Source organism: Podarcis pityusensis (assembly GCF_964106645.2).
Source record: "Podarcis pityusensis genome assembly, chromosome: 7".
Classification (NCBI taxonomy): Eukaryota; Metazoa; Chordata; class Lepidosauria; order Squamata; family Lacertidae; genus Podarcis; species Podarcis pityusensis.
This window is the reverse complement of record NC_138031.1, coordinates 13,341,644-13,363,962: the sequence shown is the minus strand read 5'-3', so window position 1 is coordinate 13,363,962 and position 22,319 is coordinate 13,341,644. Positions and strand designations below refer to the sequence as shown.

The 22,319-nt window shown below is 44.5% G+C and overlaps 1 long non-coding RNA gene across 1 annotated transcript; it reads right to left on the bottom strand.

Moving 5' to 3' along the window:
* Positions 1-16,850: 16,850 nt before the first annotated feature.
* On the bottom strand, positions 16,851-21,778 carry LOC308480938. Its single transcript, XR_013988326.1, has 2 exons — positions 21,641-21,778; positions 16,851-17,105 (listed from the first exon to the last, which is right to left on the bottom strand). It is a non-coding gene; the product is annotated as an uncharacterized lncRNA (long non-coding RNA).
* Positions 21,779-22,319: the final 541 nt, after the last annotated feature.

Below are 22,319 nucleotides of genomic sequence, written 5' to 3'. Positions count from 1 at the left end.
TTCCGGGTTTGCCGCATTCACAGGCTGAAAAGACGCAAGATGAACCTAATGCAACACGAGGTATGACTGTATTGGATTTGTGACCATTATGCTCATTTGCCTTCAGTATCACTGAAACTCTGCTGGATGAAATATAAATTGCCTCTGGTCTATTTTTTTGGGAATCCTGCAATGTGTTTAACGTGTTTATTACACTACAACGTGTTTACTATACAGTGGAGCTCTGCTCTGGATCAATATTGAGTAGAAATTCCATGGCACATCCACCCCCCTTTCCTATTGGTGCTCTGCAGTTGCTTATGAAATATGTTAGGAAAGCATGTTTAATCTGCATATTGACCAGTCTGAAACAGGTCTCACCCCTTCCCAAATCTGTAGGCTTGTGCATGTCATTCAGAGGCGCAAAGATATGGGTATGGAGAGCACTGATGTACCAGACCTATGGCCAGCAGGGTCCCCAAGCTCTGAGTTTCTTCTTACTTTTTTAAAGCAAGGATCTAGCCCTCCTAGAAATAAAGTTATGAAGCAAAAGGAGCAGGTCCTCTTCTGGGACATGGTCCGAGGTCACATGCCAGTGGTAGAGTGAGACGTTCGGGTGGGGGGTTGTGGGGTGTGTCTTTCCATTTCCCCATCCATAAATGGGGGACGAGAGAGATGGAGCTAATGTGCATAAGAATAATAATTTATTATTTATACCCTGCCCATCTGGATGGGTTTCCCCAGCCACTCTGGGTGGCTCCCAACAGAATATTAAAAACAGATAAACATCAAGCATGAAAAACTTCCCTAAACAGGGCTGCCTTCAGATGTCTTCAAAAAGTCAGTTGTTGATTTCCTTGACATCTGGTGGGAGGGCGTTCCATAGGGCTGGTGCCATTACCGAGAAGGCCCTCTGCCTGGTTCCCTGTAGCTTCACTTCTCACAATGAAGGAACCGCCAGAAGGCCCTCAGAGCTGAACCCCAGCATCCAGGCTGAAAGGTGGGGGTGGAGACGCTCCTTCAGGCATACGCCAATTCTCCTCCCCTGCCCTGTGGGACAGATCACAATCTCCTGCTCCCCTTGCAGGCTGACAGGTGGAATGATCTGTGGTGCCTCCAACTCTTTCAGCAGAACCTTGCAACTGTACAATTCTGTGGCGTCAGGTGCAGGGCAGGTGGGTGTGGCTTAGCTGAAATGGCCGCAGAGGCCAAATGGGGAGTCTGGTAAGTGAATTAGGCCTGTGAGCTGGAGGTAGAAACCACACAGCAAACACCCAAATGGGGCCTGAATCATTTCCATGACCGACTCTCTCTCTTTTTTAAAAAATAATTTTTATTGAATGATTTTATGTTACAAAAAAAATACAGCCATATTACCACTAAATATAATTAAGAAATAAAAATTACATACATCAGTATTTAATGTGTTATCTGTTATTTACCATCTTATTTCCTCCCAAACATTCCATACAAAAACCCACATATGTGCAAACACCCACACCCTTACACAAAATGATAATAATGAAAGTAAATATTTTTTCCCCTTTTATCTTCCAAAATCTTTTCTTCAACTTTGATTTCCTGTCGAGTCCCTTTGCATATATTTTATCTTACAATCGAATGTACACAAAACAATAAACCTTTCTATATAAATTTTCCAATACTTTCTGAAAACATAATAAATCCTTAATTGTTGTCCACCTCCTTTTAGTTCCTTTATCACTCGAATGCTAGCACGGAGTCAAAACTATTATTGTATTTTTGAACATATCTTCTATAACCATCCCATTTCCCCACAAATTTTTCCTTTGAGTTTCCTCTGAGTTTACTAGTCAGTTGAGCCATCTCCACCAATTCCTGTAATTTGATTTGCCAATCTGTTATTTTTGGAGCCTCATGACCTTTCCATCCCTTGGCCACAAGTATACGAGCCGCTGCGGTTGCATACAAGAATACCTCTCTTATACCTCTCTCGTATATTTCCCCCCAATAAATCTTAATCTTTTCACACGTCCACCACATGTGGACCATGTTACCGTTATTTCCTCCACATCTCCAACAAGCATTAATTCCAAGAGTCGGTCTTGATGGGGAGAGCTTTCCATTTGGCACAAAGGAATTAAACAGATGCGATACAATGCAGTAACAGGGACACCCAATGATGAAGTGCTCCATTCCACTTTGAAGCACCCTTTCTGATTTGGATAGAAAACGCTTCCTGCAGTGAAACACTCATTCTCGTTTTGTGCTGCGCCACAGTACCGCACAGGAGAGTTCAGGAAGAAACATCCCCGCCTGTCTTCCCCCAACAACCGTGAGTTCAAAACCCCGCAGATCAAAGCTGGTGTGGTTTGGAAGTCTTGCATTTAAGAATCCATAGCAGCGTCTCAGTGGAGGAGAGTCTGTTGTGTGCGCCAAAGCCCTTGAGAGAATTGGAGTGTTGCACTTTTCAGGAAATTAATTAATTTGTCTCTCCGAAGGAGGCATTAATAATTTATATTAGCAGTGGGACACCGTCGTTCTTTGCCAGCTCGCGCTGCTTGAGGGGGCAAGGTGGTGGCTGTTCGCATATTTCTCCGGAAGTTCAGTGTGTACAAGAGGAATCCAGTTGATTGACCCTCCCCGGGGTTGTCAGTGAGCCTTTGGGGATTAAGGCTATTTGCAAATAATGAACTGGGCCTCATCTAAGCGATGAAAGTCACCTTCCATGGAAGAGTGGGATAGGAACAACTTTTTTCCCTTCTTTATTTTCTCGTGTTTCTTTTGTTCTGAATGTAGTTCTAGTTCAGTCTCTGAGATGATCCTCCTGGTAAACCCTTTAACAGGTCCTCCTAACCCAGGATAACCCACAGCCTAGGACCCTCGTACCTACAGGACCTCCTCTCCCAGGATGCCCCACAGACGACATTAAGGTCCATAAATAGCAACACCCTAGAGGTCCCAGGCCCTAAGGAAGTCAGATTAGCCTCAACCAGAGCCAGGGCCTTTTCAACACTGACTCCGGCCTGGTGGAACGCTCTGTCTCATGAGACCAGGGCCCTGCAGGATCTCATTTCTTTCCTTTTTTTAAAAAAATTAATATTTATTAAAGTTTCAGAAAGAATAAAATCACATTAATAAACACAAAAATTTTAACAAAAACAAGGAAAGATACCCCATACAAAATACAAAGTACAGAATAGAAAGAAGGAAAAAAGAAAAAAAAAAAAAGAGAAAACAGTTAAAAATAGTTCCGTCCTTTCATAACCTCTTTTAAATTTACTTGTTTCCCGGACTTCCTCATACCTCCCTCTTTGGTATTCCAATTCAGTTTGTAAACCCAGCAATTTCTTACCCTCCTTTTTAATTCCAATTCTAAATCTTGATATATTATGCCATTAGATTTTTACCTATTTGAACCTATTTTTCCATTTCACTTAGTCTTTTTGGTCCTAATCCTTAATCTTGATACATTTATAACTTTAAAATCTGTTCAGCTAGAAGCCACTTAACTTCAATCCAACATCACTCTAACATTCATTGATTTTGCAGTATTTCTGTAAATAGTCTTTAAATTTCTTCCAATCTTCTTCCACCGACTCTTCTCCCTGGTCACGGATTCTGCCAGTCATTTCCGCCAATTCCATATAGTCCATCATTTTCATCTGCCATTCCTCCAGTGTGGGTAGCTCTTGTGTCTTCCAATACTTTGCAATAAGTGGATCTCATTTCTTTCCACAGGGCCTGTAAGACAGAGTTGTTCTGCCTGGCCTTTGGCTTGGAGCCAATTTGATTCCCTCCCCCTCTTTCTTTTTTCCTTTTTCCTTCTGTGATGGAACTCCTACTTGGGGACTTCCATGGCTTTTTTCTGGCCCACGTAAGACCAGTCTGGATAGTTAGCCTTGGTGAAGACTTGACGTTTTCATCCCCAAAAAAGTTTTTGAGTTTCTGCTGAAATGAAGTTGCATTTTAATGTTGTATTTTAATCTTGTTTTTAAAGTTGTATTTCAATCAATTGTTTTAGATCTGGTGTTAGCCGCCCTGAGCCCAGTCTTAGCTGGGGAGGGCGGGGTATAAATTTTATAATAAATAAAATAAAATAAAATAAAATAAAATAAAATAAAATAAAATAAAATAAATAATAATAAAGAAAGCCTTCTGCAGGTTGATGTTCAGCTGAAAAGTGTTGGTCTGTGTGGAACACCCCCATATCATGAACTGTTAAATTGCATGTAGCAGTTTCTCAGGGAAGGACTTTCAGAACCTGAACTGATGCCTTCTCCAGGACTGGTCACTCCTAGACAGGAGGATAAGAGGGCTTCCTGTTCCAACTGAGCACCACTCCATCAATTATTTCTTCCTGAGCTCTGATGTGTTTTTGTATTCTTTGTCCCGGTGCCTAGCTTTCCCAGGGATCTGCCCTGCATAGACCTGTCTGAGATCTCCAAGTGGCCAATGATCCTAAGGGGTTATTAGACTGAACATTCCTACCCCAGGACTGAAGGTCTCAACACCAATTGGCTAGGTTCCTGGCCAGCTCTCAGACACTGCCTCTTCTCCAGGACCACAAGAACAGAGAAGAAGGTGAGCCAGGAAGGGGCTTCAAAACTGCCACCAAAGTACACCTGCACGGATCAGGGCCTGGAATGGGTGAAGCCTCCTGCTCCTGTGTGAGTTCTTAGTTTGAGTTGCTTCCTTGCTGAAGCAACAGCTGTCATAAAAACTTCAAGGCCCTTTTATATGGGGAAATGGATGAAAATCTGCCAGCTCCCTCCAAGTTTGCCCGGTAGTTCTTATTTTCTGACTAATGGCTTGGTTTCAGCTTTCGTGTCCTGTTAGACTCCTAGCCCTAGTCCTGCCCTGCCCACAACTTTCTGAGCTGAATAGGAGTCATGTTAGTGAGAAACCACTTGTGTTACTGAGCCAAAGGGTGTATGGGGTATTAGGCAAGGGATAGTACCTCTGGTGGGGAACACGTCATGCTTATTCCAGGGTAGTTTGTCCACCCACCTTCCACTCAGCTCTCATCTATGGTTCCTAGAAGCTGTAATCATGCAACAGCGGCCACGTCCTGGGAACGACAGAGACTGGCTGGCTAAAACCAGGTGAGGGTAGCCGATGGGTTGCAAACCCTCTATGAGTTAGGGACTTCCCCTGCATGCATGTTGACTATTGAGTCAACAAGACCAATAGTGGATCCAATGGTCAAGAAGGTAGTTTCTGCATGCGCTATAGAGGGAAGCAAGGGGCAGATGGGGCTCGTCCACCTGGGAAGGTAGCCCATCTAGGAGAAGGAAAACTCTGATCCCAAACATCTGCTGCCTTGTGGGAAATCTAAGGAGTAATCCCTACAGAAATTCGAATCGGAGTCCCTAGGACAGTTGGTTGGTACCTTGTGCACCTCCTTCTGGTATCTCCTGAAGCCAAGCAAACATATTGCTCTGCTTCCCTTTGGACTACATCAGCAAGGCTGAGAGGGAGGTCTTGTCATCTGGGCAGCCCAGGACCGCTGGACGCAATGCCCAAGCTTGCGCCTGGAAAGGTCACTTCAGTGCTAACACAGTGGTTTGACTTCAGCCCTGGACATGCACTCCATTGGGTCTCGAGACATGGATGACAACAAAACTGAGCCAAATATTATCACATATCTGCATGTCATATTTTCATTCTCCCCTTCAGCCAAACACCTCAACACACATGGGTGCAATTGGCATATACAGTTAAAGGACTGAGTCCTAAGTGCTGGCACTGCGGTCAAGAGTTAGGGGTATATGCACATATGTGGTGGGAGTGTATTTGGGTAAAGGAATATTGGCAAAAGATTATAAAAGTTATTTATACAAAGATGGAAGACTGAAGAACAAGGATGGAAGACTGAAGAAACCCCAACTAAGAATCATGGCAAGAAAAATTGATGGACTATGCAGAACTGGCAAAACTGACATATAAGCTATGGAACAAGGATAACTGTGACTTTAAAGATGAATGGGAAGCCTTTACAAAGTATTTGAAGACGCAACAAAGCGAACTGGACTCCTTGGCTGGCTTTGAATAAACATTCACAAACTTTTTATTGATAATAATCAGCTAAATAGTTTGAGGAGCTATACAACTGTGTAACACGCTGAAAACAGCATTCTCAGAGAAATCAAAGACTGGAACTGAGGGAAGCCAGGGGGTGGGGGGTGGGTTGTGTGGGAGGGTGGGGGGAGGGTGGAAAAATGGGGGGGGGGGAATAAGGATAATATGTTTCTGGATAATATGTTTTGTTTTAATTTTGAATAAAGAAAGTTTTGAAAAGACGATTATAAAGGTTATTCCTGATGTATTTCAGGTTAAGATAGAAGTCAATAGAGAAATGCTTATCTCAGGAATACTGGGGAATAGTAAAATAGAAAGAAAAGAGCAAGATTGGTATAAAATTATGATCTTAGCTAGTATGCTTGTTATTGCATCAGGATGGAAAGAAAAGGATAAATGGACAATGGAAAAATGGAATGACTATGCTTTTGAATATATACAATCTGACATATTTGAACAGGTAATGATGGAAGATACATGGGAAAACAAATGTCAAAAGATTTTGAATAAATGGACAAGTTATAGGAATTGGATAGCACGGGGGGAAGCCAACCCAAGCATCCAAATTAGAATGAATAATCTGTGCACATGGTTAAAGATTTGAAGAGAGGATAATTTGGGGGGGGGGTTAAAGGGGAGGGAGGAAGGGAAAAAAATTGGGATAAATGAGTAGGGATAAAAGTATATGCATAACGAATAGGAGGATGATTTTGATGCATGTTATTGTTAGATTTTCGACTGAATGATTTTTCTGTAAGTTATTCGACATCCCTGGATGAAAGTGTGATGATAAAGAATGGATAATAATAATAATAATAATAATACCTAGGATGCATCATGGCTGAGTGTGGGGAGTTAAATCCAGCTTCCCTCCACTCCAAGTCCAACATCCAACCTTACCAGCTCAACCCTTAGTTTGGCTTCGGTTTGGGAGACATGAGAAGCAACCAACCTGAATGCCAGAAAACCGAGGCTTGACCAGGGAGAAGAGTCGGTGGAAGAAGATTGGAAGAAATTTAAAGACTATCTACAGAAATATTGTAAAATTAATGAATGTTAGAACGATGTTGGATAGAAATTAAGTGGTTTTCAGCTGTAATACTATAAGGGAATATGAAAAATGGATTATTAATAGGTAAAAATTTAACGTTACAATATTTTAAGATTAAAGACTAGGATAAACAAAGAGGGTAAGGATTTGCTGAACCAACAAACCGAACTGGAATACAAAAAAGGGAGGCGTGAGGAGGTCCGGGAAACAAGCTAATGAAAAATAAATAATGGAAAGATAGAGTTGTTTTTAACCATTTTTATTTTGTATTTTCTTCTTTTTTATTTTTATTTTGTAATATTTTGAAAATCTTAATAAATATCTTATTAAAAAAAGAAAAGAAAACCGAGGCTTGGCTGGAAGATTCGTGTGCCATCCTGCTGGGCATTATTTGGGTGGCAGATGAGGTGCAATGAGATTTTATTTTTTTTACATCTCTCTTTCTCTCTCTTGCCAACCATGCCAGCCTTTTGAAAGGGATGCCCAGCTGGGAGTCTGGCAAAGCTTGCCAAGCCAAGGGGATGGCAGCAACTGGACTCAACTTGCTGCTTAGGAATAGGATGCAGGGCAAATTCCTGTTCACAGCAAGAAGAGAAAACACTGTTCACAGCAATGGCATATCCAGTTTAACAGTCTTTGTCATTTTAAATGTATTTGTGGGAGTGGGGGGCATTTCAATGCTGCTAATGCAATGGTTTGACTTCACCCTGAAGGCACACTCCATTGTCTCTTGGGACAGACGGATGCCAACAACTCTGAGTGCAACGCATGTTGGGGAAATTCTTGTTTTTAATCATTTATTAACTTTCAAAATTCATTTTCAAAGCCCTGAATAAATTAGGCCTAGGGTACTTTAGGGGTACTCTTGGGATGCGGGTGGCGCTGTGGGTTAAACCACAGAGCCTAGGGCTTGCCGATCAGAAGGTCGGCGGTTCGAATCCCCGCGATGGGGTGAGCTCCTATTGCTTGGTCCCTGCTCATGCCAACCTAGCAGTTCGAAAGCATGTCAAAGTGCAAGTAGATAAATAGGTACCACTCCGGCGGGAAGGTAAATGGCATTTTCGTGCACTGCTCTGGTTCGCCAGAAGCGGCTTAGTCATGCTGGCCACAGGACCCAAAAGCTGTACACCAGCTCCCTCGGCGAGATGAGCGCCGCAATCCCAGAGTCAGCCACGACTGGACCTAATCATCAGGGGTCCCCTTACCTTTACTTTAGGGGTGACATGAGCCCTTATATCCCAACCCAGTCACTGAGATCATCTAATGGAGTGTTACTGAGTTTTTCCTAGTTGGTCAGCCCCATTTTACAATATTACAAATCTGAGTCTGCGAAATGCTCTTCCAATGAAGATTCAACAGGTGCCTCCTTTATTAATTTTCAAATGCCTGCTGAAGACTATTAGACAATCGGGGCTTCCAAGGGAAGTATCACCTGATGCCCTTATGATTGACAGGTGATTGACAGGTGGGCAACCCTTTTGGCTGACTTTCTGAGAGGGAAAAGCAGACAATTAATGGGGCAGTGGGGAGAGGAATGCAATAGAGCAGGCATGGGCAAACTCAGCCCTTCAGATGTTTTGGGACTACAACTCCCATCATCCCTAGCTAGCAGGACTAGTGGTCAGGGATGATGGGAATTGTAGTCCCAAAACATCTGGAGGGCTGAGTTTGCCCATGCCTGGAATAGAGTGTCCTGGAAAAGGGCATGGCTGGCTGGAGTCCCAAACACGAGCACTCCACACTGACTGCAACATTTTATTTCCGGTACTCCAATTTTCAAAGTCAGTCCACAAGTGACTGTCCCCTTTTGCAGGTTCTGAGAAATAACAGCAATTCGTCTATTGCTCTTGCACTCTGTGTGACTCTAGTTCAATAACCCCTTACCTTATCTTGATGGACTTCACATAATGACTGTGCAGGGGATGCTTCTTGGAAGCATTTAGGCAGCTATTGTTGGAGGCAGGCTGGTGGATGAGATGGACCTTTGGTCTGACCTAGCCGTTCTTTCATATGAAACTCTCAATGCAGTGGGAGAAGCTTAAGAGATCTGGCATTACAGTTGCTGCTGAATTCTGCCTGAAGGGAACATTAGACTTGAAGGCGGAGGCTTCTGCAAGAGGGAAAGCAGCCAATCAATTTTGCAGAGAAGCAAAATGTGGGAAAGGTGTCCAGAAATGCCTTGTTGAGGTGCTCTGTACATCTTTAGGTGAGTGGACTTGCAAAAATGTTATCAAGCTGGGGAGCAGGAATCCCTTGAACACAAAATTGGTGTGTGAGATAGATATATATGTATGTCACACGAATAAGGAAATGCCACTCGGATTTCAACATTTTGCTTTCATCCTCAGAAGTTCTTTGTTGGATGGTGCTTAAATTTTTTATCTTCTCTATTCTTGTGGAAGGAAACCTAGGAGATAAAAGGACTGAGCTGCCTTGATATTCTCAGGTACTACACTAAGTGGATGAAGCAAAATTGGCACATCAGTCATTTGACTGCCTCGCTTTGATCAAAATTGATTCCCCACCCAGCACCCCTCCTACAACCCTAAAGGCTGATTAATAGGTTAGTGTCCCCCCCCCCCACTCCCTGACGCACCATGACCAGAAAAGTGCTTTATACAGAGGTCTTTTGCAAAATAAGCTGTCAAAGAAGATCCAGAGTCAAACTGGAACCCTTTGAGGTTAGAGATAGACCTAATTCTTAAGAAAGATGAATATGCCTGAGTAAACATGCTTCCCCCCACTTCTGCCGTCCCATCCACAGGTGCAAGAGGTGGGGTGTTGACTATATTTGGGGAAGGGGATGAATTTTGAGAGTAAGGGTGCAAAACTCCCCTCCTCACTACTACTGGTCACTACACGCACTATATTTTTCGCTCCAGAAGACGCACCTGACCATAAGACGCACCTAGTTTTTAGAGGAGGAAAACAAGAAAAAAAATATATCCTGAATGAAACAGTGGGTATATGATTTTTGTGGTTCATGCTGTGGCCACAGACATGATATGTGATTTGACGGTGAGTTTGAGGTAGCCCAATGCAGAAATCCTGAGGATCCATGTGGATCCATGCTTTGTAACCACACTTTTGCGCCATTGTGGCCCCACAAAACACTGGATGCATGATTTTTTGGATGCAGGCTGTAGCCATGGACATGCTATGTGATCTGATGGTGAATTTGGGGTGACCCAGTGCAAAAATCCTGAGGATCCATGTGCTTTTACCTCCCCCCTCCCAGGCAGCCTCCTTTATCTCTAGCGTCCCTTATCTCCCTCCTGATCGCTTGCCGATCAGCTGCTCAGCGGCTTCCTTTCAACACCTCCTTCCCTCTTGTTTGCCTTAGTGTCTTTTCCTTAGCGGGAGCAGTTTTTTGCTCCTCCTTACTTTTCAGGAGGAAAAAAGTGTGTCTTACGGAGCGAAAAATACGGTAATTTCCCACAGTACCCCAGAATGATGCAGCTTCGCATATGTGGTGGTCTTGTGGTAAAGTTAAAGCTTACTGGGAAATGATATATAATGAATTGAAAAAAGATGTTTTAAATAACATTTGTTAACAAACCAACCAACCAACCCAGGAGTTTTCCTTTTGGGAATTATAGGAACAGAACTATCCAAACTGTATAGAAATTTATTCATGTATGTGGTTACAGTGGCAAGAATGTTAATTACCCCAAAATGGAAATAAGTCCTGATGAAAGAAGAATGGATGCAAAAACTTATGGAATACGCAGAAATGGCGAAACTTACCAGAAAAATAAGAACTCAAGATAATGAACTTTTAATAAAAGAATGGAAATGGTTTATTGAATATTTACAAACAAACTGTAAACAGATAAGAACATTGGCAGGATTATTGTAATAACCTGCAGTTTTATAAGAGTATACATTTAAAGTAGATGAATAAATGATTAAGTTAATTTGGAATATGCAGAAAATAAAACAATTAAGGAAGCGCAGAAAGAGGGGGAAGGAAGTCGAGTTTTGAAATGTTAAAATGATTGTAAAATTTTTGAAATGTATAAAATTGAAAACCACAAAGAAAAATTATTTCAAAAAGAGTGATGCGGCTTCTGAGGAATTAAAAATGGCAGCTGGCTGCAGCTGACAGCTGGGGAGAATGCCACTGAGATTTCCCCCCTGAAAACAAAGGGATGATGGGAATCGTAGTCCAAAAGCAGCTGGAGACCCAAATTTGGGAAGCCCTGGTCTAGACTCAGTAGATGGGCCTGTTGTCTGACTCAGGCACTACAAGACAGCTTCTCTATGCTTCTGCTTTCACCAGGCTATGCCTTCCTCGACTTAACATCTCAATCTGAACTTTGTAGTGGTACACTCTGGTATCATATTCAACATGACTTTACTTTTTTATGGAGCCATAAAAGCCTATTACCATTTTCATTGATTGCATTTTTCATCTAATGGGGCCTCCTTGAGAAGCTGACAGCATCATTATCCTGCACTTGTACAAGCCCCCCCCCCCCCGAATCTTCCACTTGCCTTGGTATTGTTCAATGAACAAAGAACAGTTATGGAAGGAATTAGCCCAGGTTCAGTGATGCTGAATGGAAAGACGCAAAGCAGTAGACCATGTTCTGTACTATGACTGCAATAAAACTGACTGCATTTTATTATTTATTCGGTTGTCGTTGCTTTTTAAACTCCCCCCCCCCCGGTGTATCATTTTGGATGGTTTCCACAGGTGTGTAGTGTATTGGTACCTGCCCCAGGCTCTGAGAACTGGACAGGGCAAATGACTGAATGTATTACTGCTGTGTCGAAAGCCTGTCTTCCAGTTTCTCGAAAGCGTTCCTTGCCTGTGCAAAAGGGCTCACGGTTTTTCTGCCTCATTCTCAGGGCACTTTGGAATGTAAGAATTTCATTTTGTACAGGTATTGAGCTTACCCTGTGGCTTCCAGTTAGGTCTGCTCCCCTTCCCTGGGGGGCCGTGTTGTGGACCGGCATCCGGGACCCCCCAGTGACCTGGCTGGAGGGCGGATGGATGCCGCCCGTGTCATGGGGCACTCCCGGCTGTGTCACGCCCCTGACCAGCCAATTGGCACTGCCGAGAGCATAGCCACAGGTCGTTTAAACTGCAGCACGCCCAGGGGGTGGCCTCCTTTTGCCTCCTCGCTGGATCTCCCAACCCACCTGCCCTCTTTTTATGTGTTGCTATGACAGCGATCTTGCTCTGGGCATATGTTGGCCGCCATATTAATGGGGCCAGGTAGGAATTTTTCCACTTGGCATATTGGTACCAGCCATTTGGTTTTCACCTACCTTGCAGGAATCGTCACAACTTTGTAAGGTTAGTGTTATGTACTGAGTTGAATAGGATCCAAAAGGCAGCAGTCTGATTGGTCCTAGAACAATAGGACCCGGAATGCAGCAGTCTGATTGGTCCACAGGAGCCACCCAATCCAGCTCCAGGTGGAAGTGAATCCGCAACCTGATTGGCCTACAGGTGAATCCCAGAATTAGCCAATCACGTGGGGCCCATTGTGTAAATAATGTATATAAAGCAGACATTCTGGGGGAACTTCCATTCCTCCTCACCACTATGAGCTGAATAAAGAGCATGAAATCCACTCTCGACTCCGAGTATATTTCAGTTAGGCATTGGATAAGGATTTGTTTGTGGGAGAGGAAGTTGTAGCCTCTGCCTGCCCCTCCTCGATAAGGGTATCCTGTTAAAGGGATCTGTGGGTGTGGTTCCTGTCCGAAGCCTGATCATGGGCTAGGGCCATGCCATGAACCATCAGGGACCCTGAGGGTGCCCTGATTTGATGTATGTCATAGAGCTCCCTCTACTGGTAGTTTACCCTAGTGTGACTCCCTGCAGATGGGCAGGAGTTGGGATATATCCTGGTTTCACCCAATGCCTAAGCCAAACTGCATACAACTGTAACCAATAAAGTTGTGGCCTTATTGATCCCATTAACCCAATATACTTGTGTTTGTGTATTTATTTCGAAGTGAGCAAGGCGGTCCTGGGCCTCGCCACACAACTATGTGGATGACCAGTGTGGGAACTGGAAACCTAAAATATTCGTGCCCATGTGTGTTTATTATATAAGGGAAGTACGGGATCTGGGGCCTTGTCACGCAACTACTGGTTTTAGTACAAGGCATTGGTTCTGGTGTACAAAGACCTATGCAACTCAAGACCAGGAAATCTATAAGATCGTCTCACCCCTTATATACCCTGTTCATTGCTGTGCTCTGTAGAAGAGGGCCTCCTACAGAAACCATCTTATCAGGAGGTCCATTTCATATGACCTTAAATGCGGCTCCACCTACCCATTGGAACTCCCATCCATTACGTCTCAGGCAGGCACCCTCTCTACTTTTGGCACCTACTAAAGACCTTCCAACACACCTTTTAAGTGGAAATCTTTATCCTAGTCTGCATCTGTACCGGATTTGGAATGGTTCTTAACCAGTGTTTGAAATTAGCCAGGAGCCAGGTGCATTTGGCCCCTGGTTATTGACCACTTGCAACAAATTGAAGGTGCCTGGGTGTCAGGATGGTGCCTGACATCTCCACCATCTGGAGGTGCATGCCAGGGATAATTGGATCTTGTCTGTCTTCACACACTAATACCACATCCTGTAGAATCCTACCAGTTATATTTTATCTGCACAGTTGGACGAATTTCAGGAACAACAAGGCCTTTTCCGTGCAGCCTGAGCAGGAGCGGTGAACAATGTCATAGTTAATTATTGTAGCTTTTCTTCACTTACTCCACCCCGCTGCCCTGCTCACAGTTGTGAAGAATATTCCTATGTTATGAATGGTCCATGTCACCATTAAGAAAAATAGGTCGGAATAGCCCAATATATATGTGGACAGTCCCTGGATCAAGTGACTTTTCTTCTTTTAAGTTCTCAAAGTTCTTAAGCTAGCTCACGGTTGTCATCTGAACTAGCCAGATATTTAACTGAGAATCAATCTCAGCCAGCGCTTCATTTGAAAAATAAGACTTTAGAGCCGTTTTGCCACAAAATGGCAACTAGACATTCAGTTTTGGCGACTATATCCTTGGTTTAAGGAGCCATTTGGCACCTGGCTTCTATATCTGAATTTCTAACACTAATACATTAAGAATTTTAACTTCTTTTCTTCTTCTTTACAGAAGGCATCATTTTTATTGCTGGTGGAGGTTTTTAAATGTGAAATTCAGCTCCGGCTTGTGGAGAGAAAAAGCATTGGGTGTGCATATGTGTGTGCAATGCTGGATATATTTTCAGCACAGCACTGGACTACAACAATAGCTCTGGCCTCCAGAACTTGTTACCTGCCAAGTCAGGGGAATGGCTGTAGCTCAGTGAGAGAGCATCTGCCTTGCATGAAGAAAGTACCTGGAGGTTCCAGTCTCCAGGTCGGGCTGGGAGAGATTTCCTTCCTGTAACCCTGGAGAATTGCTGCCAGTGAATGTGCACAATACTGAGCCAACTGAACTTAGTATGAGGTGCTTTCCTCCGTCCCAATCACAGGCCAGTAACAATAGGTGGTGACCCACCAGGAACACTTAATTTTTGCGGCCTACTCTTGTTCATCCTGTCACCCCATTGATATTTATTTATTATTACATGTATATACGCATGTATGTATATACATGTATATAGGGACGCGGGTGGTGCTGTGGGTTAAACCACAGAGCCTAGGACTTGCCGATCAGAAGGTTGGCGGTTTGAATCCCTGCAACGGGGGGAGCTCCCGTTGCTTGGTCCCTGCTACTGCCAACCTAGCAGTTTGAAAGCACGTCAAAGTGCAAGTAGATAAATAGGTACCGCTCCAGCGGGAAGGTAAACGGCGTTTCCTTGCGCTGCTCTGGTTCGCCAGAAGCGGCTTAGTCATGCTGGCCACATGACCCGGAAGCTGTACGCTGGCTCCCTCAGCCAATAAAGTGAGATGAGCGCCGCAACCCCAGAGTCAGCCACGACTGGACCTAATGGTCAGGGGTCCCTTTACCTTTACCTTTACCCCACATTTTTTTTTCCAGCGAACTCATTGTGGTGTCCATGGTTCTTCCCCTTTCCATATTATCCTCACAACAACTAGGCTGACAGGCAGTGACTGTTCCAAGGTCACCTAGTGACCTTCATGGCTGAGTGGAAATTTGGACTCTGGTCTCCCCAGGCCCTAGTCCATCACTCTGACCACGACACCGGCAGGCACATTTAGTACGTCTGTTCGTTTGCTCTTTTTCCTTCTTCTCCAGAGAGACATGCCCTTTGCCTGTCCATATTCTTTTGCTAGACATCTCCTGTATAATAACTCCTCTTTTTCATGAGCCTTTCTCTCTCCTTTCCTTATTAGTGCTTTCACATCCCAAAATTAATCTGCTAAATAGCTTATTTCATTTGCAAGTACATTGCTTGTCTTTTGTCTTGCCTCCCCAATGATATCTTGGTTGAATACTTCCTTTTTATAAGCTTCATTCTCAGTGTGCAGTTTGCAGATTCCCCATGGGGTTGTGGCCTATTGTTCCCGAAAAAGCACCTTTGAGCGGGGGCAGGGGAGGAATGATGCACCATTTGAACTGAGACACCTCAAAATGATATTTGTATGCCAGGGAACTAAGAATAAGAAGATAAGAAGAACCTGCTGGATCAGGCCAGTAGCACATTCAGACCAGCATCCTGTCTTCACCATGGTCAACCAGATATCTATAGGAACCTTACCTATGGGAGCCAGCATGGTGTAGTGGTTAAGAGCTGTGGACTCCTAATCTGGTGGAACGGGTTCACTTCCCCGCTCCTCCACATGCAGCTGCTGGGTGACCTTGGGCCAGTCACATTTCTCTGAAGTCTCTCAGTCCCACTCACCTCGCAGAGTGTTTGTTGTGGGGGAAGAAGGGAAAGGAGATTGTTAGCCACTTTGAGACTCCTTAAGGGGAGTGAAAGGTAGGATATCAGAAGAAGAGAAGAAGAGTTTGGATTTGATATCCCGCTTTATCACTACCCTAAAGAGTCTCAAAGCGGTTGTACAACACAGGGTGGCAACCCTACTGTTTACCCTACTACTTTCCCCTAGGGAAACAAGAGGTTTAGCTCTGAATCGGAACAATCAGCAATTGGGTTTTCCATGGATTGTCGTTTGTTCTGATTTAGCGCCAAAGAATGGGTTTTTATGGGGGGATATGGCAGGGCAAAGGCAAAACTACTCAGACTTGTGCCTAGAAAACATGGGACAAGTGAGGATGAGCCCAGAGTTTGATGCTGCACTGCATGAAGAATCTCTTCTCCTTTCTCAAGTTGTACGTTTCAGGTGGGGCTGAACAAGCATCCCTTTTTTGACTCCATCGTAGCTACACAGAACCCCTTTGGCCCCAGGTCCTATAAGAAAACCTACCTTCGGGCAGGGGGTGAGGGTGTCAGTAGCAGCAGAGTCATGAAGTGCTCCCAAGGCACTAGCAGAGGGTGGGTTTGGGACTGCCAGTTTCAGAATCCCTGGTGGGGAAAGGACACTAGCCATGTAATTCGTTGTCCCAAGGGGGATTCCTGGACTGGTATACCCTGGTCCATGCCGGGCAGGCAGGACAGGCTAGGAAGCTGCTTCTACAAAGCTACCTTATGCTGATTCAGACCATTTAGTCTTCTAACTCAATATTGTCCACACTGCAGTACAATTCCTAGCGTGCTTTAATTCTTCCCAATTGACTGCTGTGTTTAAATGATACTGTACGCCACTTTGAGATCGCTTTACAGTGAAAAACAGGTAATGAAAGATTAACAAATAAATACACACACGTTCCTGTTAATTGTTCATGTGGGTCTTTTTATCCCCCCCCCCAGTCTGATTGCTTAAAATCCTTCAGTGGAGAAGGTGGAAAACGTAGTTCAGCTTGTCTACGGTCCAACTATCGATGCTCAAAAGGTGATTCAGAATCAGGCGGGAGGACTTTTGGAGTGCCTGGGAAGATGCTGGCAATCTTTGCACCCCCTGGATAAATGGAATGATTGCTGAGGGAACGAGATGCCTCTTTCCGACTGAGTGGTCTGCACCGCATTTCTAAAAAAAACCAACACAACGCTGCACAATCATGGGTTATTTGTCTGCAATTTCCCTATCATTTCCCAACAAGTAATGGATAGCGTTATTTGACATCAATCTTCCAATTTGCGGTCGTAATGGACTCAAACCTGCCAAACGGAAAATGATCAAGTCCTCCTTATCGCTGTTTTTGTAGCCTTACTCTGCATAACACCTGGTGGAATAAAAATGTGGCAAAGAGGGGCCTGCTCAGCATTCTGCGGGTGCTGCTCCTACTCTTGACACACCACCGGCGCATTCCTTTTGTGCACTCATTGTTCTTGCTTGTGTTCCACCAGAGCAACTGAGGGGAACGTCCCGGGATTTCACAAACAGCCAGCTTATCAATTCTGACTCTAATGCCTAATTGTTTGAAATGGGCAATGCAGCGCAAGCGAGCGCTGCTTTTCCAACTTTTCCTCGGTTAAATTCAAGAAATTGTTTCCTCCGAGAAAGGCTTCGTTTGAATTCAGTTCCACGGTGCAAGATGCAGCTAGCTGTAAATATTCACAGGGATGCTCTTTTTGTATTCTTGGAATCACAGAATTGTAGAGTTGGAAGGGACCTCGAGGGTCATCTAGTCCAACCCCCTGCAATGCAGGAATCTCACCTAAAGCATCCATGACAGATGGCCATCCAACCTCTGCTTAAAAACCTCCAAGGAAGGAGAACCCACAACCTCCTGAGGGAGACCTTTTCACTACCTATCAATAATTTTCAGCCTGTCACATGCTTCAAAGAAAATAATGTATATGTAGGTGTGTTTATATGTATTTTTGCAAGGCAGGGGCTGGAAGGGCCATACTAGTAGTTTAGTATTAGTATTAGTATTAGTGGTAGTAGAAATACTCTGGGCAGCTCCCAACAGAATATTAAAAACAGAATAAAACATCAAGCATTAAAAACTTGAGTAACAGGGCTGCCTTCAGATGTCTTCTAAAAGTCAAATAGTTGTTTATTTCCTTGACATCTGATGGGAGGGTGTTCCACAGAGCGGGCACCACTACCGAAAAGGCCCTCTGCCTGGTTCCCTGTAACGTCACTTCTTGCAGGGAGGGAACCACCAGAAGGCCCTCGGAGCTGAACCTCAGTGTCCGGGCTGAATGATGGGGGTGGAGATGCTCCTTCAGGTATACTGGGCTGAGGCTGTTCAGGGCTTTAAAGGTCAGCACCAACACTTTGAATTGTGCTTGGAAACGTACTGGGAGCCAATGTAGGTCTTTCAGGACCAGTGTTCTGTGGTCTTGGCGGCCACTCTTAGTCACCACCAGTCTAGCTGCCGCATTCTGGATTAATTGTAGTTTTCGGGTCACCTTCAAAGGCAGCTCAGTGGTGGAGCATCTGCTTTACATACAGAAGGTCCCAGGTTCAATCCCCAACATATCCGGGTAGGTCTGGGAATTGTTAGGATATTGATGTTCCGTTCCACCTCAACAGACGTGTGGAATTGTTGTATGTCACATGTCTGTTTACATTCCAGCACAGCTTGCTGGGAACTTCCATTTGTGTGTATAGCTATTGCTGATGCTGCTTGCTCTTGGACACGAAAGGGAGAAGACATGTTTTTCCTTTGTCCTCATATACGCTGAATAAACTGCCTGTAGATGTGCTTTACACAGCCTCTCCCTGCCACTTCTGCTGTGCGTTTACTCTGCTGAGTTGTGCGCCCAGCTTCTGAAGCTCTGGGTCGCAGATTCATGCTGCACCAAGGACTGGAGTTCAACCAGCATGTTGGCTGGTGGGCAGGAGCCAGCTGGGGGCTTGCCAATTTCTCCTGGTTCCTTAGCAGCATCCCAACAGGAATGTCCCCTGCCTGAAAGCCTGAACAGCCATTGCCTATTTTCCTATGGCCTTATGAGGGGATTCATTGCAGAGGTAAAGGCTCCTGTGCCTTCTGCAGATCAGAAAGTGTACATCACCTTTCTCTGCTGTGTCATTGTGACACAGAACTGAGACAAACCGTACCTGCTGAAAATCCTTCTTCCCAATCATCTGCCTCCTATCCTGTCACATCTGATATCTCCACAGCAAATTTACCTTCCAGCTGCTTTGGACTGCAGCTCCCTTCATTGGCCCTGCAGGCTGGGGGTGCATGGGATCTGTAGTATAAAACAACTGGAGATCACAATGTTGATGACATCTTCCCTGTATAGTGTTAGGAATTGCCTTGGTGGGTCAGGTGTTGTGGATTAGCTCCACATGGGACACACTTACACCCTACAGTTCATAGAATTCCCTGGGAAGATGGATTGACCATTAAACCGCTCTGGGAATTGTACCTCTGCGAGGGGAAGAGGGGCTTCCTTATAACTCTCAGCATCCTTAACAAACTATAGTTCCCAGGATTCTTTTGGGGAATCCTGTTTAAAGTGGCATCAGAGTGCTTTAAATATGTAGCATGGATGTGGCCTCATTCCATCAGTACAAGGATTTACACCCAAGGAACAGAACTCCACCCCCCTCGCCTCCCCACTGATGACAACCAGTGACATCCCACCCTTGAGTTTTATGTTAAAGGTAAAGGGACCCCTGACCATTAGGTCCAGTCGTGGCCGACTCTGGGGTTGCGGCGCTCATCTCACTTTATTGGCCAAGGGAGCCGGCGTACAGCTTCCAGGTCATGTGGCCAGCATGACTAAGCCACTTCTGGCGAACCAGAGCAGTGCATGGAAACGCCGTTTACCTTCCTGCCAGAGCGGTACCTATTTATCTACTTGCACTGGTGTGCTTTCGAACTGCTAGGTTGGCAGGAGCTAGGGCAGGAGCAGAGACCAAGCAACATGAGCTCACCCTGTTGCGGGGATTTGTACCTCTGACCTTCTGATTGGCAAGTCCTAGGCTCTGTGGTTTAATCCACAGCATCACCCGCGTCCCTGAGTTTTATGCTAAAGGTAAAGGTAAAGGTACCTCTGCCCGTACGGGCCAGTCTTGACAGACTCTAGGGTTGTGCGCTCATCTCACTCTAGAGGCTGGGAGCCAGCACTGTCCGCAGACACTTCCGGATCACGGCACCAGAGCAGCACACGGGTCGCCGTTTACCTTCCCACTAGAAAGCGGTACCTATTTATCCACTTGCACTTAATTGTGCTTTCGAACTGCTAGGTGGGCAGGAGCTGGGACAGGACGACAGGAGCTCACCCCGCCGTGGGGATTCAAACCACCGACCATGCAGTCGGCAAGTCCTAGGCGCTGAGGTTTTACCCACAGCGCCACCCGCGTCCCTGAGTTTTATGCAATTCCTTACCAAAAAGGAAAGATGTGAAATTTTACAATGGAGAGCTGGAACCTGTGGCCAAATGTTATTCCCAATCTTCCTGCTCCTAACGCCCCCCCCCTCCAAAAAATACATCTGCTTCCGCAAGAAAACCCCAGAGTAGACAGCTTAATGGATTAAAGAAAAAAGCACAGTGTTTCCATTAATATAATTAGTTGCCTGTATGTTACGTCCTGTTGACAAGAGTTTTGCTTCTGTCAGACATTTATTTATGATCATTGTTTATGTTTAGTGCTTGAGATGTAATGTCATTATAATTAGACTTCGGCACTCAAGTGACAATTAAAAAGGAAGCTATAAAGGTTTTGTTTAGAATCCTTGACATTTGTTACAGAATAATGCATTTGTTATATAGTAATGCAATTGCTGGATTGTAGAGCCTTCAGTCTAGTCATCGCAGGGGGAGAGGAATTAAACAGCACGAGCAAATGCCGAAGGAACATTTTCAAGACACCTTCAAAAAAACAGGTTGATCAGGGCTTTGTATATCAAACCTGGCCCAGTAGTTACAGCCACTGAGAGATTAAAACACAGAGATGAATATGCATTTAGGTTTTAGCAGAACCAGGGCAAACTAGGTTTAAGTATGCTATGTTTGATGTAGGACAATTGTATCCTCTCCTGCTGTTTCCATCACCTTCGGTGGGGTCAGACTTTCCCCCCTAAAGCACCAATGTAACCCACTACAACCTCACCTGCCAACCCACCATTCCTCAAACCAGTTGTTTTGCAACCTCAGAAATGTTCTTGCCATTAACGCATACTGTTTATGTTTCATTACCATAGGATTGCTGCATTCATTAGTACGTGTTAGCCTGTAAGCATTTAGGCACAAGTGTTAACACATGCCATATTAATTTGTTCTTGTTTTCGCATCACAGCAATTATACCAGACCTTGGAAAGTCCAGAGGGTGATTAAAAATACATATATACAAAAAAATTAAGAAGATGGCTCCGAGCCAGGAATTTGTGCAAAGCTACAAAACAAAAGTTTTGACAGAAGCCCAAGAGCTGGCTGATTAGTTCAGTGAATGTATAAAATCAAGTTCCCCAGCTCCCCTCTTTAATAGATCCTTCTCCCATTCTCTATCTTCCCTGTCCTAACCTTTCTCTTTCCCTCAGCATTCTTTCACTTACTATCTTCTTAGGCTTTGGGATTCCCATTTCTGCCTGATGCTTATTTTGTACCCATAGAAACTCTGCAATCAAATTGCCTGCCCCTTACTGTAGCACCCTTACCTACAGAAATTTCTCCTTAATCCTCAGTTCGCCATAGAATGTCACTCCTGTCCCTGGAATCTGTATGTTTTAAATCCCAGCCAAACTGCTGCTTTCCCTTCTTTCACAGGAACTGGACTGCAGACATTCTGAAAGCTATGCTCTCTCAGAACTTTAAACGTTTCATGTCATCACAGAGCTCAGCCAATCAGTGTCAGAAGCTCCACTAAATACAGACTGAACTGGATACTTCATTGAAGGCATCAAAATAATGCTTGGTATAAAAATGTAATTCTCTACGCCAGTGTGGTGTAGTGGTTAAGAGCGGTAGTCTCGTAATCTGGGGAACCAGGTTCGTGTCTCCGCTCTTCCACATGCAGCTGCTGGGTGACCTTGGGCTAGTCACACTTCTTTGAAGTCTCTCAGCCCCACTCACCTCACAGAGTGTTTGTTGTGGGGGAGGAAGGGAAAGGAGAATGTTAGCCGCTTTGAGACTCCTGAAGGCGAGTGAAAGGCGGGATATCAAATCCAAACTCTTCTTTTTCTTCATCATCACAGCAATGCTCTGATTTATTATTTCTGTTTTTATGCAAAGAAACTGACTTTGAGAGGGTGACTTTTCAGAGCTGGCAGGAATTTGAATCTACCTCTCAAACCCCCTTCCCCTAGTGGCTTGGGAACACTCCACACAAAAGCAGCT